This window comes from Cnephaeus nilssonii, assembly GCF_951640355.1.
Source record: "Cnephaeus nilssonii genome assembly, chromosome: 3".
Lineage (NCBI taxonomy): Eukaryota > Metazoa > Chordata > Mammalia > Chiroptera > Vespertilionidae > Cnephaeus > Cnephaeus nilssonii.
The window spans coordinates 68,536,771-68,543,674 of record NC_137074.1 but is presented as its reverse complement, the minus strand read 5'-3'; the positions used below and the strand labels follow the sequence as shown (position 1 = coordinate 68,543,674).

The following is a 6,904-nucleotide window of genomic DNA, read 5'->3' as shown; positions in this document are numbered from 1 at the left end:
GGAAGTGAATATTAGGGAATGTTGAAATTGGGAGTTTGCAGTTGGAAAAGTCAGGAAATCTCCTCTCTTCCTCTACAAGGTCTGGAACTTTAAAAATAATACTATCTGTGTCTTGAGTACAAAATTTGAGTTATTGTTTAGGTGGAAAGATTCTGACATTTTACCCTGGACATAGAGACTTTCAAACTCCCCTGGAGATTACTAGTGAACCCTGAAAAAGAAAGGAGATTATAATGACGATCTGGTCATAAAATGCGTTATTAATTTTATAGAGTTTATTTATTGAGGTCAGTGCAAGTTTCACTGTCTCTGAGTCCCCACAGCCCTGATATTGGTCTCTCCTTTAAAGAGAAGTCACCAGATTAAATGTACACTAAAGGATTTAAAAATTGCAACTCCGAACACTTGACAAAATACTTTTCTGACCTACTGACTGACATATAATGCAAATAATAATTCTGCATTACTTCCCCAGGACATCATATGAAATAACTAGTTAATGAATGTCAACAGCATAAAAATAATGATTAAGCATGAAATAAATGCTAAGCATTATTGTTATTTATTTTTTGTCATCAGAACTATCTAATTTTAGTGGCCTAGAGACCTTCTTTTTCTACAGCAGCAAAAAAGCATTTGGTAATTATGAGAATTAATCAAGCCCCAAACTGGATTATGGTGGTGGCAGACATCCTTAATTACAGGCAATGGAAAACGAAGGTCATTGCTGGTTTGAATTCAGCGTAGGTCAGTGCAGCGAAAAAGCCATTAACAGCTGAATGTGATTTTGTGCTCTGAACAGAATGAATTGCTGCCTCAGCCCAGTTTCTTAGTAAACAGGTGTCCCACATCCAAGCTAACAATCACAAAAAGGACCTGCTGGCCCCTTTGCTCGCAGCCTCCATAAACAGAGATTCTCAGTGCTGGCTTCACATTAGACACTCCTGAAGAGCTCTGGAAATGCCCAGACAGCGCCAGGCCAATTAAGTCAGAGTCTCTAGGAGTAGAACCCAGCCATCTGTTTTTATTTTTATTTCTTATAACTCTCCAAAATGTGCAGCCCCATTTGCACACCACGGCTCTATAGGAAAGAAAAGCCAAAACACAACTTTCTCCATTTTCACACATGTTTCTTCATGATAGGGTTGCAATGAACCATAACATTTGGCAAGCATGTTATTTCAATGATGCCCATGTAAGGTAAGGCCCGTGGATAAAAAAAAAAAAATAGGCTTTAGTTTATTTGGATACCTAGTTGATAGCTCTGAGGACTATTATGTTGTTTTTTAAAAAAAAAATGATTTGTAGCCCGACTGGTGTGGCTCAGTGGTTGAGCATTGACCTATGAACCAGGAGGTCACAGTTTGATTCCTGGTCAGGGCACATGCCCAGGTTGTGGGCTCGATCCCCAGTGGGGGACATTCTGGAGGCAGCCAATCAATGATTCACTCTCATCCTCAATGTTTCTATTTCTCTCTCTCTCTCCCTTCCTCTCCTCTCTGAAATCAATAAAAAATATATTTAAAAAAATGATTTGTAATTCCATCTCCAGCAACCAGTTAGATATATGACATTATAACTAGCCTACAGACCTGGATATTTGGGGCCTATAAAAGGTTTCTGAGGTTTCTAATCTCATATCTGTTTATCACACTGTTGATGCACAATTTAGATCTTTGCCTACAGACAGAAAACCTTTTGCACTTACTATTTTAACATGAAAAATACAAATGCTTGATTTTTCTTTCTTTTTTTAAATTTAATAAATCTTTATTGTTCAGATTACTACAATGTTCCTCTTTTTCCCACCCATAGCTCCCCTCCACCAGGTTCCTACCCCACCCGCTGCCCTTACCTCCCCCCACTGTCCTCATCCATAGGTGTATGCTTTTTGTTCAGTCTCTTCCTGCACCCCCCACTCCTCTTTTCCCCCGATAATTGTCAGTCCACTCCCTTTCTATGCCCCTGATTCTATTATATCCACCAGTTAATACTGTTCATCAGATTTTTTATTCCCTTGGATTTTTAGATTCACTTGTTGATAGATATGTATTTGTTGTTCATAATTTTTATCTTTATATTTTTCTTCTTCTTCCTCTTCTTAAAGAATACCTTTCAGCATTTCATATAATTCTGGTTTGGTGGTGATGAACTCCTTTAGCTTTTTCTTATTTGTGAAGCTCTTTATCTGACCGTCAATTCTGAATGATAGCTTTGCTGGGTAGAGTAATCTTGGTTGTAGTTTCTTGCTATTCATCACTTTGAATATTTCTTGCCATTCCCTTTTGGCCTGCATAGTTTCTGTTGAGAAATCAGCTGACAATCGTATGGGTGCTCCCTTGTAGGTAATTAACTGTTTTTCTCTTGCTGCTTTTAATATTCTCTATTTTTCTTTTGCTCTTGGCATTTTAATTATGATGTGTCTTGTCCTCTTTGGATTCCTTTTGTTTGGGGTTCTGTGCGCTTCCTGGACTTGAAAGTCTATTTCTTTCACCAGGTTGGGGAAGTTTTCTGTCATTATTTCTTCAAATAGGTTTTCAGTATCTTGTTCTCTCTCTTCTTCTGGCACCCCCATAATTCTGATGTTGGTATGCTTGAAGTTGTCCCAAAGGCTTCTTACACTATCTTCAACTTTTTGGATTCTTTTTTCTTTTTGCTTTCCCGGTTGAGTGTTTTTTTGCTTCTTTGTATTCCAAATCTTTGACTTGATTTTTGCGATCCTCTAGTCTGCTTTTAGGTCTCTGTATAATATTTTTTATTTCAGTCAGTGTATGCTTAATTTCTAGTTGATCCTTTTTCATATCCTCAAGGGTCTCATTAAATTTATCAGCCTTTGCTAGGAAATTCTTGAAAAACCTTATAACCATGGTTTTGAACTCTATATCCAGTCTTTTGCTTTCCTCCATTTCCTTCATTTGTGGCCTGCCTCTTTGTCTCTGCATTTTAGCTGCTTCCCTAAGTTGATGGAGTGGCTTTGTGTACTAGGTGTCCTAGAAGGGCCCAGTAGCTCAGCCTCCCCAGTTACCTGAGGTGAACACTCTTGGTGCACCCCTTTGTGGGCTGTGTGTGCAGTCTTGTTATAGTTAAGCCTTGATTGTTGTTCGTATCACTGTGGGGAGTTGACCGTCAAGCCAATTGGCTGTGAGGATCAGCTGTGTCTCTGCTGGGAGGGCTTCTGTGCTCAGCTTGGATGGGGCGGAGTCTCAGGGTGGAGCAGACAACCTTGGTTTCCCATCAGCCCTGCCCTAAGAGGCCCCTGGGTCTCAGTGCCCTGCTGCAATGGCTGCACACACCTCTAGGAGAAGACTGCTCTTGAGTTTTGCCTGCTGCCAGACAGTCCAGTTTCTCCCTGAATGAGTCTGGGTACCGGAGCTGGATTTCAGTGCAGTTGGGAGGTTTTGTTTCCCTCCCGAACGAGAAAGCTAGCCGTGCGCTTGTTGCCTGCCCTCTCCACGTGCAGCGAGTAAGCCAGCTGCTTATTCAGCGTCCTGCCCTTTTTGTGCACACGGGTCTCTGCACCTCCACAGCTCCTCTGAATCTCAGTGTCCTTTTCTCTTTCCTTCTAGTTGTAGAATTTCCACTCAGCCAGCTTTCCGGTGGTTCTGGACGATGTCCGTCTGTCTTCCAGTTGCAGTTTTGAAATTGTTGTGCGAGGCAGCAGTATAGGTGTAGGCAGTATAGGCAGCAGTATATGCCACCATCTTGGTTTCTTCCTCAGTTTCTTTACACAAGTCCTAATTTTAAAGTGAAAAAAAAAAAAGCTTCAGTGAAGTAACTGATACAGAACTGTATCTCATATCCAGTCCACACTCTTTTGAATTTTACATATCAGTGGGGGACTATCATAATGAACAATATCATGTGGGTCAGAGATAAGTGATATCAAGAAAAATCCAGTAAGGAAAAAAAGAAAAATAAAAAGAAAAATCCAGCAGTGTTGAAGGGGAAGAATTGAAATGAAATGCTGTATACCAGTACCGTGGTCGGCAAACTGCAGCTCGTGAGCCACATGTGGCTCTTTGGCCCCTTGAATGTGGCTCTTCCACAAAATTCCATGGCCTGGGCAAGTCTATTTTGAAGAAGTGGCATTAGAAGAAGTTTAAGTTTAAAAAATTTGGCTCTCAAAAGAAATTTCAATCGTTGTACTGTTGATATTTGGCTCTGTTGACTAATGAGTTTGCTGACCACTGTACTAATAGATATGTTGGTTGGAAAAGGGCTCTCTAATAAGGCAACATTTGGCAGAGATATTAATTAAGGGACCATGAGAGCTACATTGCTCTCTGGTAGAAGAGCACGTCCAGCTTAATGGATAATCTATCTATATAAAAGCCCAGCAATCATTAAGGCAGAACAACCAGAACGACAGGTTGATATGATGCACACTGTGGCAGCCAACCATCCTGATCCAGCCCCAATTGCCCCCCTCACTCACCCACTGGCCCTACCCCTCATCAGCCCCCAACATCCCAATCAGGCCAACCACCTTGGCTGGAAGAAATTTGGGGTCTGTGGACCTTAGAGGTGCTCAGTCTTGGGCAGCTGCTCTGTGAGCAAAGTTCTCCTTTGGCAGAAGTGGACCTGGGATCAAGGTGCCAGAGTCAGGGATGGGATGGGGAGGCTTACATGGTGGCCTCTGCAGTCCCTGCAGGCCACACACAGCAGTGGGTGTCTGGCCCCAGTCAGAGCAGTGATGGGGGACTGGGCAGGTGGCATGGGCAGTGCCTGATGCCGCCAGTGGGGTCCAGGCCACGACCAGGGACCCAGGCAGGCGGGGGCAGCCAGCACCTCCGGGATCACTGTCTGCCCCCCGGGCCGCCTGTGGACACTGGTGGAGCAGGCCCGGGTTGAACTTTTTAATGAAAATGGGATGCCTGTGCCCCGCCCCACTGTGCCCCGTCCCTGGTGAGGAGAAGGCAGTGGGATCGGGGGGCGGGGGGGGTGTGCCGCCTCGGGACCACATTAGGAGGCACTGGGGCTCAGAAGGGACTGGGAACAACCTGCAGGTGTGCTACCAGGAAGAGGTGCTAAACCATGAGGACGCTGAGGGCAAGCAAAGGTGCAGACGAGGCGGCTCTCGCCGGCACTATGCTCGAAAAGCGCATCGACAGCCTGATGGATGAAATCACCATTCTGAAGAAGGTGCACTAAGAGGAGATCTCCGAGCTGCAGGCGCAGATCCTGTATGCTCAGCTCTCCATGGAGATGGACGTGTTCTCCAAGTCCGACCTCTCCGCTGTGCTCAAGGACATCCGCTTTCAGTATGAGAAGCTGGCTGCCAAGAACATGCAGAATGCCGGAGAGTGGTACAAGAGCCACTTCACCGTGTTGACTGAGAGCACTGCCAAGAACACCTACACAGTGCGTGCCGCCAAGGACAAGATGTCTGAGAGCTACTGCCTGCTCAAGGCCAAGACCCTGGAGATCGAAGCAAGCCGGGTCATGAACGAAGCGCTGGGAAAGCAGCTACAAGAGCTGGAGGATAAGCAGAAAGCTGACGTTAGTGCTATGCAGGACACAATCAACAAATTAGAAAATGAGTTGAGAACTACAAAGAGTGAAATGGCACGATATTTAAAAGAATACCAGGACCTCCTCAATGTGAAGGTGGCTTTGGACATTGACATTGCAGCTTACAGGAAACTCTTGGAAGGTGAGGAGACCTGGCTCAGTTTCACCAGTGTGGGAAGCATAGCCAGCAGCTATTCCCAGAGTTCCCAGGTCTTTGGTCCATCTGCCTATGGTAGTTTACAGACCAGCTCCTACTTGATGTCCACTAGCTCCTTCCCTTCTTAATACACTAGCCACGTCCAGGAGGAGCAGATCGAGGTGGAGGAGACCATTGAGGCTGCAAAAGCTGAGGAAGCTAAGGATGAACCCCCCTCTGAAGGAGAAGCTGAAGAAAAGGAGAAGGAAAAGGAAGTGGAAGAGGAAGGAGAGGAAGAGGAAGGAAGTGCCAAGGAAGAATTTGAGGATGCAAAGGAAGAAGAAGGAGGTGAAGGTGAAGGAGAAGATGCCCAAGAAGCTGAGGACAAGAAGAAAGATGAAGGTGCTGGGGAGGAGCAAGCAACCAAGAAGAAAGATTGAGCTCCCCTTTCCTTAATTATTTCAGGAATAATCCTCCCCAAACTAGGTCAACCTTGCCACCAGCCAAGCAGTTGAGTTCCCGATACTATATGAATTAACAAGTCAATATATATAACATTCTGAGGTGACTCAGGTTGGACATTAAATGTTGTGCTATGCCTTTTCTCCTTATGCAGAGTATCTGTTTGCTTGCAGAGTGGCTTCCTGGCTTGCTGCCAGCCTGTGCATGGTCCACGCTTATGAGTTCAGGATCTATGACAATGTGAATAATTCAGATGTTTACAATAAAAACACATGAATACATGAATTCACTCATGTTAATGTTAAACTTCATGGAAAAAATAGTCCTTTGAATCTTTGGTGGTTAGAAATTAAAGACCTCAAATCATGTGCAATAAACAGTAAATAAAGTTACACTGAATGACAAAAAAAAAAAATACATTAGGGGCCAGGAAACATTCAAAGAACGGGGGAACCATTCCCAAATCAGGAAGGGAAATCACAGGGTGTATATTATTGCTACAAATACAGTATTTCCTACTACTTACAACATATACAATGTAATGTATTAGATGCCTTCCTATCGCATGAAGTATGTATTCTCATAAAGTAATACTGGTAGATATGTTATAGTTATGGCAGTATGTAATATCCTATCTATATTAATAAAAGGGTAATATGCTAATTAGACCATGAGACCTTCCAGACGTCCTTCCGGACTAAGCCATAGCGGTGGGGCCGAGGCAGAGGTGGTTAGGGGTGATCAGACTGGCGGGGGGTGGGGAGTTGGGGGCGAGCAGGCTAGCAGAGGGGACCA

General features: G+C 44.1%; 1 pseudogene across 1 annotated transcript; it reads left to right on the top strand.

The window, feature by feature from the left end:
* The first annotated feature begins 5,034 nt into the window (after positions 1 to 5,034).
* Positions 5,035 to 6,087, top strand: LOC307096713 (neurofilament light polypeptide-like; annotated as a pseudogene). The gene has a single exon. The product of its transcript is annotated as a neurofilament light polypeptide-like (transcript).
* Positions 6,088 to 6,904: the final 817 nt, after the last annotated feature.